Source organism: Peromyscus eremicus, chromosome 4 (assembly GCF_949786415.1).
Source record: "Peromyscus eremicus chromosome 4, PerEre_H2_v1, whole genome shotgun sequence".
NCBI lineage: Eukaryota > Metazoa > Chordata > Mammalia > Rodentia > Cricetidae > Peromyscus > Peromyscus eremicus.
In genome coordinates this window covers 12159013-12168544 of record NC_081419.1, presented here as the reverse complement: position 1 = coordinate 12168544, position 9532 = coordinate 12159013, and the positions used below count along the sequence as shown (strand labels likewise).

The following is a 9532-nucleotide window of genomic DNA, read 5'->3' as shown; positions in this document are numbered from 1 at the left end:
CCTAAAATATAAAGCTCAGGAGAGTGTCAGATATAAAGAAACTTTAGCTGCTAGAGTCCCAAGGAGGGTCTAGCATGTGATAATCTTCCAGCTCAAAGTTATGAATGAGTGAAGGGGTACAGCTTAAATGTACCCCAGCTAAAACAAAGACTCATTTTCCCATTGCATTCAACCACTAGGGGTAGATGCATGCAGAATAGGACATGAAGTGCTTACACATCTAGAACTTCCATTCTTGGTACACATATACATATGAAACTGCATGAATCAATCCTTCAGGTGACCAGACTGCACTCAGTATGGGAGCAAAGAGAACTTCTGGGTCAAACTCCAAGCTCCTCCAGCTGCTGCTCACACCAAACCTGGTTCAGGGCCAGAGCGTCCAACCCTGTGCAGCTAAGGCATTCCTTCGAGTATTTAGTCAGGATGGGTGTTGCCCCTGCTTTGCCTTTGAGGAGAGGGCAGGGGTGTCCACATTGAGGCTGTTTAACTGCTAGCTGACAGGCAGCTAGGAGGCCAAGGAGCCAGAGACAAGGTGGGATACAGCAAAGAGTGGGCAGCCATGCCTGGGCTGGGGAGGGGCTGTCTTCCCCAGCTGGAGCAGGGCATGTGTGCTCTTCTTTTTCTCTGGGGAGCAGGTGAGAACTCTCCAAGGGCAAGGTGCAGAAGAATCATCCCTGGTTTCTCAGCACCCAGTATGGGACTAGATGGACTAGGTCTCTGCATCCTCCTGTTCCCCAAATTGTCTTTCTTGAGGAGTGTGATTGGTTCCTCCCCCCTCATGCTGGCTCACTGTTTTCAAAAGACAAGTTGAGAGCTAAAGAACAAGACAAGGGCCAGGCGGTGGTGGCGCATGCCTCTAATTCCAGCACTGGGAGGCAGAGGCGGGCGGATCGAGGACAGCCTGGTCTACAGAGCGAGATCCAGGACAACCTGGACTACAGAGTGAGTTCCAGGACAACCTGGACTACACAGTGAAAATATCTCTTGAAAAACAAAAAACAAACAACAACAACAACAACAACAAAACCCAACCACCTCCAACACACATATCCTTTGATGTAACATTTTTCCTTTTAGGAATGTGCCCTACAGTCAGGAACATAAGAGTGCATAGATCCACCCAGCAGTTGGTTCCTGTAGTTTATGAAAAATGATCTATTGGAATCTAGTGAGTTCCAGGCAGTGAATGAGGCTCTGAGATAGTCTCCTGAACACACAGATGTGACCCCTTGCATTCCCTAGAAACTGAAGAGTCAGCAGGGGATCATCTTGAATAGCCATTATGGAGCTCCTTGGTAGAAATTACATTAAGCTCTTTAAGTGAAGAACATTTAGGGTGAAGAGACAAGGGTCAAATCTTTCCAGTTGGGGGCTGGAGAGATGGCTCAGTGATTAAGAGCACTTATTGTTCTTGTGGAGGACTCTAGCTTGTTCCCAGCACCCACATGTCAGCTAACTCCTCTTCCAGAGGATCAGACCCCTTTTCTGGCCTCCACAGGCACTGCAGTCATGTGGTGCACAAACACACATGTATGCAAAACACTCATAAACACAAAATAAAAAGAAATAAATCTTAAGGAAAAAATCCTTCTAATGGTATTTGTTGACAAGGAAGATTAGTCAGTGTCCCAAATATCCACCCAGGGAGGAATGGTGAGAACTGTCTGTATCCATGCAATGGGCTAGTGTGTCCCTACTGAAAACAATGAAGCAAGGCTGAGGACACGTGTGAAGCCCTGTATCCCCAGTACTTCAAAAAGCAAAAGCCAAACAACCAAAGGCTCAGGGGCTTGTGGAGATGGTAAAGCACAGGTTTCACAATCATGAGGACCTGAGTTTGGATCCTCAGCACCAGGACCACAAAGGCAGAGACAGGAGGACTCCTGGGGCTCGCTGGCCAGCCAGTCTAGTCAAATTGGTGAGTTCTGGGTTCAGTGAGAAACCATGTCTTAAAAAATTAGGTAGAGAGTGATTGAGGACACCCCAAGTCAACCTCTGAACTTTACATGCACCTGTACACACATGCGTCCACACCCATCCCAACACACACACACACACACACACACACACACACACACACACACACGCACACGCACACGCACACGCACACGCACACACACACATACAAGTAAATAATAAATAAATTCCCTTAAAATAAAGAAGGTGGGTTATGTAAGTATGCTGTGAAAGACATCCTCAATATAGTATTAAATTTTAAAAAAGTGTGTTGTGTGTTTGAATACTAACAAGCATTATGATTTTTCTGTGCATTATTAATATTTTCATAGCAAAAGACTGGGAGAATATGTCCCATATTGTTAGCAGCTGTTAGTTTTGGGGAGGGCAATACCTGTGACTTTTATTTTTTAAACATTCCAGTAACATTAGGATGGTTAAAAATAGACATGTATTACCTTGGTAGAGAGAAAAAACAAAGGTATTGGGGGAAAATATGCTGATTTATTTCTTCTGGTGCTAGGTAGAGATGGAATTGAACAAGGTCTCCACCACCGAGTTAAGTCTTCAGCCCCATGAGATTATTTAAAGCTGTTATTGTTCTCACTGTATGTGTGTGCACCTAATGTGCATTCAGGGAGTGCACAGCATGGTGTGCATGCAGAGGTCAGTAAATAACCTTGTGGAGTCGGTGCTCTCATCCACCTTTACTTGGGTTCTGAGGATCAAACTCAGCCTGGCAAGAGCTTTTACCTGTTGAGCAGTCTGGCTGGGACCATAAGATCCTATTCTGAAATGGCTGTCACCAGTAAAGACTGTTTTAGAGTGGGGCCTGTCTTCCTCTCTCTCTCATTCTCCCCTCTCCCACCTTCCCTTTCACATAGTTCAGGATAGCTCTGAACTTAATATGTAGCCAAGGATGGTCTTGTCCACCTCCTTGTCCTCCTTGTCCTCCTCCTCCTCCTTGTCCTCCTCCTCCTCCTTGTCCTCTTCCTCCTTGTACTCCTCCTCCTTTTCCTCTCCTCTTTCTTTTTCTCTTTCTTTCTTTCTTTCTTTTTTTTTTTTGAGTCAGGGTTTCTCAGTGTAGCTCTGGCTGTCCTGGAACTCATTCTGTAGACCAGGCTAGCCTCAAACTCAGAGATCCACCTACCTCTACCTCCAGAGTGCTGAGATTGAAGGTGTGCACACCACTGCCCGGCTAGGTCTTCCTTCTTAAAGACAATCTCCACCAGTGCTAGAATTTCACAAGAGAAAAATCATGGTAAGCAGAGGATAGAGAGCCTTGCAAATGTCAGCATGGTACACTGTGACAGTCATGTTCTGCCCTTCCCTTCAGCTGGTGAGTTGGTCTCTGTCTTCAGGAAGGACATTGTACTTTTTCCCCACAGGGCTGTTTGCTACTTTAGAATTCTTTTGGAAAGCAACTACTCGGTGGTTCTAAACAGAGGGAATGCTTTTGCCAGACCTGGAAGCATCATATGGAATTGTTGGAAGAGGAGAAATAATTTTTCTCTTGGCTCTTCTCTCAGAGACATGAAGTTTGCTTACATCATCTACCTAGGAAAATCCAGTAACTCGTCTGCTTGCCGATAAGCAGCAGTGATTTCGCATGCTTCCCTCGGCAGCCCTCTCTGGCACAGAGACAGGATCGGGGGTTGTTGACTGAGTAAATGAACGGCCCACTCCCACACAGTTACTTTCAGCATCTTCAGGTGTGAAGCTTAGCTGAATAATTCACTGAACACAGTCCACATCTCACTCCTCAAATAGACTTGATAGGATAGATTGTGAAGTGCTAGCAGTCACGCTTTGCAACTAATGCCCGTGCTAAGGGAAAAGTCAATGAGATTGGCTCAAGCTACACAGCAGTTTACAATAGTTGAGATGCTGTTCACAGCTATGTTGGAAGGACAGGACAGAAAGTGAAAGCTGGAGCAGGTCCTGCTCTTAAGGTGCAGAGCATTAAGAGGGCACAGCTAGCCTTGACCCTCAGAATCTTTCCAAGACATACTGAATCTTGACTCAAGGCATGCCGGATTCTCAGAACAAGAATAGTGGAAAAGTCAGAGGCTGGGACATCCAATGGAGGGATCTGAGGCCCAAAACAGTGTGATAAACCTTAGCTTGAGTCCAGCATGGATGGGGAGGTGGGGAGTGGTGGTTGGTGTTGGGGGTGGAGTAGGACTGTGGCATGAACTGAAGTCTGGCCAGCCATGAAGGCAGGAAGTAAAGTAGTCAGTTTATCCATGGCAGGAGTCTAGCCACCCTCTACAGCTCAAGATCTGGGCTATCACAAATGGGCTAATAACAGTTGGTGGTAGTATAATTTAAATTGTGTTCTGTCAAAGCTGGGGGCAGCTTATACCTATACTGGTTCTCAGGCTTCAGTGGTGAGTTCCAAAACTGAAGTTCTTGAGAGAAACTCACATAACAAGGTGCTGTAGCAGGCTTGCTATATACATACACAGTGCTACTGTGAGCTTGTGTGCCTACAAGACACTGGGAAGTCCTTTACTTGTGGTGGCTTCCCCACAGCACAGTGGGGAGACTCAGTCCACTGTGGGTAATTTGCCCACTATCATAAGGAGGGAGGATGCCTACCCAGGGCCACTAGAGAATACAAGGGTGATGGTGCCCATAAATGTCTGACTTTAAGCCAAACCCTTATATTATCTTTGGGGAAGCGTCCCAGGTCCCCAGGGTGAATAGCAGAACTTTGTGTTACATGTGAGGAAAGCAACCAAGAGGTGTTGTGACATGCCACATTCACACAGCCGGAAGGCAGTGGTGCAGGACAGGAGCCTGGGACCTGCTGTGAGTCAGAAGCAGATGTGGAGGCCTTCCCAACAGGACAACACACAGGCAGCATCTCAAAAACTGAGTAGAAGGGCCACTGGGGGTTGCCACACTCCTCTAGACACATGGTTACCAGATGGGTGATAGGGCTCTACTTCTGGACCCTTCCTGCCAGAGGGGTGGCTTATGTCCCTTCTTCACACCCTCACTATGACCAAGTCAGATACCTGGAAGGTAAGACTATATTCAGGGGCCAGAACGGCCAGCTTGGGGCTGCCTCTCCTCCAGCTCTGAAGGTCTACATGGAGAAAGGATTGTATGTCTCAGGTGATTGGCTGGCTCTCGTGGTCCTTGGAGAGAGGCAGGTATCCCTATGGCCTTCTGCTACACCTCCTGCTCATATTTTTGCTTAAAGCTGTAGGAGTCACTTGAGAACACAACTAAACACTCAAACACTGTGGTGAGGGTCCTTAGTAACCCCTCATCCCTGTAGACCAAGGCCTTGGTGTTTAGCTTCATTTTGACTTTCTGATGTGACCTGGCTCTTGCCTTTCTCTCTAGCCTCACTTCCTATCCCTACTCCAAACACACACACACACACACACACACACACACACACACACACACACACACACTGCCATAGCCATATTGAACACAGCTTTCTGGATCTGATAGGCTCTTGTAAGCTTCTAGGTCTTTCCACCTGTTGTATCTTTTTGTATATAGTGTCTTCTCTTCATTCTTGCTTAGCTAGACTCTATTGACCTTTATGCTGACCCTCACAACTCAGTTCTGGAAATACATCTTGGTCCAGGCTTTCCTGAGCCAAACAGGAATTAACATGCCCACACGGTGCCGTTCCACACTCCCATCACTGCACGTGTGACACTGGACTGGAGGTGCCTCGTTGTGTGTCTCCCTTAGTAGACTAGGAGCCTCCTGTCTCAGACTGGACCTTGCCTGCCTCACCTCTGCCTCTCTGAACACAGGCAGGTCTTACACAGGGCAAGTCAGGGCTGGCCAGTGATGGCTGAGTGACTGGGCAAAAGATTAGAGGGAATCACAAATGTTCTTCACGATCTCCCCCGCCTCTCTTTTCCAGACTGCACAGCTGGCAGCAGGGGGCTAAGCATGGAGATGCTCTAATGTCTTAGCGGCATGAGGACCAGGTGAAAATGAGCGGTTACCAGCCTGCCTCACCATATCCGCCAGGTTCCATGCCTGTTTTTGGCACCACAGATGGTCTCTATACCCATCTGGAAGAAAGGTTCAGCTGAGGAGGACTCTTAGGGCTGAGGACTCAGAGGGTGTACATGATTGAGCTCTGTGTGTGTGTGTGTCTGAGAGAGAGAGAGAGAGAGAGAGAGAGAGAGAGAGAGAGAGAGAGAGAGAGAGAGAGAGAGAGAGAGAGGGAGGGAGAGAGAGAGGAGAATTACATGCCCACATGGTGCTCTTCCCCACATCTATCACTGCACATTAGGCTGGATTGGATGTGCTTTGCCCTGTGTCTCTGTTATTAGACTAGGAGCCTTCTGTCTCAGGCTGGACTTTCTCTGTCTCACCTCTACTTCCCTGAGCTCAGCCAGTGCATGAGAAAAAGGGAAGCAAGGCAGGAAAGGGAATGTGTTCACTATAGACTCACTGTTCTTACTCTCCGTGATCTGTATGTACATTTTGCTGTCTGCATGTTAAACTGCAATGAAAACTTTAAGTCAGACCTCGTGATACAAGCCTCACTGAGAAGCAAAGGCAGGAGAATGGAAAGGTCCAGGCCTGCCTCCAGCAGTACAGTGAGTTCGAGGCCAACTTGGTCAACTTAGGAGCACACTATATCAAAGTAAGTGCTGGGGAGATGGCCGGGGAGTGAAGTGTTCGATCTGCTAGCACGAGGGTCTGAATTTGAATGCCCGGCACCCATGTAATGTTGGGCCTCGTAGTATGTGCTTGTAACCCCAGTGCTGGGGAACTCATTTTGATAGCCGGCCAGTTCAGCTGCTTTTCAAGCTTCAGGTTCAATGAGGGACCTTGTCTCAAAAAGCAAGGTGGGGAGAAAGAGAAAGACACTGACACTGATCTTCTGGATTCTGCACATGCACACACAAGGGTGTGCCCCTGCCACATTCACACACTGGTGTGCACATAAAATAGTAGTAGTAATAATTAATAATAATAATAATAGACTAGAAAATGTGGCTCAGCAATGGAACAATTGCCTGGTGTGAGTGAGGCCCCAGGCTCAACCTCCAGTACTTGCAACCAGAAGTTTAGTTTAAAATGAAAGAAAACTAATTAAAAAGTGAGGATTTGAATAAACATTTCTCCCCAAAAGATACACAAAACACAGAAAATAACATATTTTTCTGGTGAGACTGTGGAGAAATTAGTGGGGTGGTGGTATATTTTCAGTTTGGTGCCCACCTGGGCTACATAGTGAGACCTTATCTCAAAAAATAAACTAAAATATGGCATTTGGTCTTTTCTATCTTTTATAAACTGAACGTTTTGAATTTTAAGAAACATCCTGTCCCAAGTTCCTGTCATAAGCACGGAGCACATAAGAACTCATGGGGGTTGGGTTTGGGGGTGTTGATTCTTTCCAGTTGGGTGGAGCAGAGAAAGGGAAGGTGGGGATGTTCGGTTCAGTTGGGCTCTCCAGCTGAGTGTGGATTAGCTGTGGGGACAAGGCAGGGCAGAGCATTCTGGTTGGCTCAAGCAGTACTGAAAGGAGAGTTGCATTATGGAGATGCAAGTGCTCAGGAGAGCAGTGGGAAGGGACCATAGCACCCAAGACTGAGATCCCTGGTGGCCCTGCACATGGCTGAGTTCCCAGTCTGTCTTGCAGGTAATGTGGCACCCTGGGTTCCAGCAGGGGAAGGACTAGGTCAGATGACCACTCTAGGGAGGCTCAGGTGGGTGAGACACTCTTCCAAGCAGGCTGCTGAAATCGGAGCGGTTCTGCCTGTAGCCTCCCCCAATCCACCCAGACCACACATGGAAATGAGACTGCTTTGGCACGGGTTGCCTGGCACCACTCGACTTCTAGAGAAATGTATCTGTAAGAATCGATCGTGCCGTGGCAGGAAACCAACGAGGAAGCAGGCAAGCGTGGTTCTGAGGAGTCGGTAAACAAGCTTCTGTGGGGAACCTCCAAATATGACTTCCGTTGCTGCCCCACGGCTTCTGGGACATGGTGGCGGAGCTGGCCCAGCAGCCAGGCCTGGCCGAGGAAGGGCCTGCTCCATGAAGGCTGTCACACGCTCTCGGCAAACATGTGCAGCCCAAACACACTGTTCACTTCTCAAGTTGGTTTCAGACTTTGCTCTTTTTATTCTTGTTTTTCATTTAGAATTTTTTTTTTGGCTGGTTCAAGTTCGAAAGGCAATTTCAACACTGAGATTGAAGGCAGAAAACATAGCCTGCAAAAGAGCAGAGAGTGTGTGCTTTACTGGCATTGATTTTGGGAAGGAGAATCCATGCATTGAGTCTATTAGCCAAGCCCTTGGTTTATGGCACCTGGTGTCCCCACATAGCCCTCAAAGTTTTGGTCTGGCTTTAATTCATAACCCTGACCTTACTTCCAAAGCATTGGTTCTGTATACCCAATGTGTGGACTTTCAATCATTCTTCTGTGCCTTTATTCACATATATGTAAATATAGCACATAGCATTGCTTTCAATAATTTGCAAAATTTGTGGACACAATCTCATGTTCTTAATTTTTTTTTTTACATAGGTAAAAACAAGCCAGTCCATTTGACTGGTGTGATATTTTTCCTGTACTTCCCATATTGTCTGTTGCTTTCCCTGTGGGACCCTGGTTTTCTCCCAGGTCTTTGTCATTGTAACAGGGATGCAATGAGCATCTTTGTACTTGGCTGAACACAAGCTGCACAATCAAAGGAATCTGGGATGGAAACTCCTCTGTGGGCTCACTGTATGGCCTTAAGCCTCTGATCCAATATCTGTTAGAAGGGGAGGAGGAGGAAGAGAGAAGGAGGAGGAGTGGAGGAGGAGGACAGGAAGAAGTGGTGCTGGTGGCATAGACCTGTAATGTCAGCTCTCAGGAGGGGGCAGCAGGAAGATGAAGTTAAGGTCATTTCCGGCTACATGGTAAGTTTGAGGCTAGCCCAGGCTTCATAAGACCCTGTCTCAAAAAAGGGGTATGTCAGAGAAAATGGCATTTCTCTTACCACTACTAAGCACCATGCCTTGAAAGCAGGCTCCCATCTGCTTTCATCTCTGCTGTATCTTCAACCTGGTACAGAATAGGTGTCCAATAAGTACACTTGGACCAAAATGGCTGTCATAAAAATCACCAGAGATATTGTGTGGGAAAGAGCCTTGGAAATGCTCAATGTGCATATAGAAATATGAGTGTTCTTATTTATTGTTATTTAAATCAGGCTAACAATGTATAATAGCAATAAAGTCGACCATATGTAAATGGTGATAACACCAGGACTTGCATTTTTGTCTGTACCTGTCTCCAGGTCTTCTCCTCCATCCAGGGCCTGCTTTGGCATCAGGAAACACTTTCCAAAGATTAATAGAGAAGGTCTGGTTTGGGGTTGGGAAATACGGGATCTGCCTGCCAGGCTGAGGTGGGGCAGCTTAATTGTTCCTTCTGAGTCAGGTGTCCAGGGCTCATTCACCATCCCAAAAACTCCTCTGGGCTACACTGGTCTATAAAACCTAGGTAATGCTGTGCACCCAGCTCACCTAGGTGTTGTGAAGATTAATTATGGCTTGTAAAGGGCTTTGAAGATGAAAAGTCCTT

The 9532-nt window shown here is 46.9% G+C and overlaps 1 long non-coding RNA gene across 3 annotated transcripts in view; it reads right to left on the bottom strand.

The window, feature by feature from the left end:
- Positions 1-7223: 7223 nt before the first annotated feature.
- LOC131908989 (uncharacterized) overlaps positions 7224-9532 on the bottom strand; it is a 45846-nt gene continuing 43537 nt past the window's right edge. For 2 of the 3 annotated variants that reach the window (XR_009378715.1, XR_009378714.1), the window contains one exon: positions 7224-8171. This is a non-coding gene — a long non-coding RNA (uncharacterized LOC131908989). Of the gene's footprint in view, positions 8172-8945; positions 9011-9532 lie in introns of all 3 variants that reach the window. The other variant, XR_009378716.1, reaches the window with a different exon arrangement.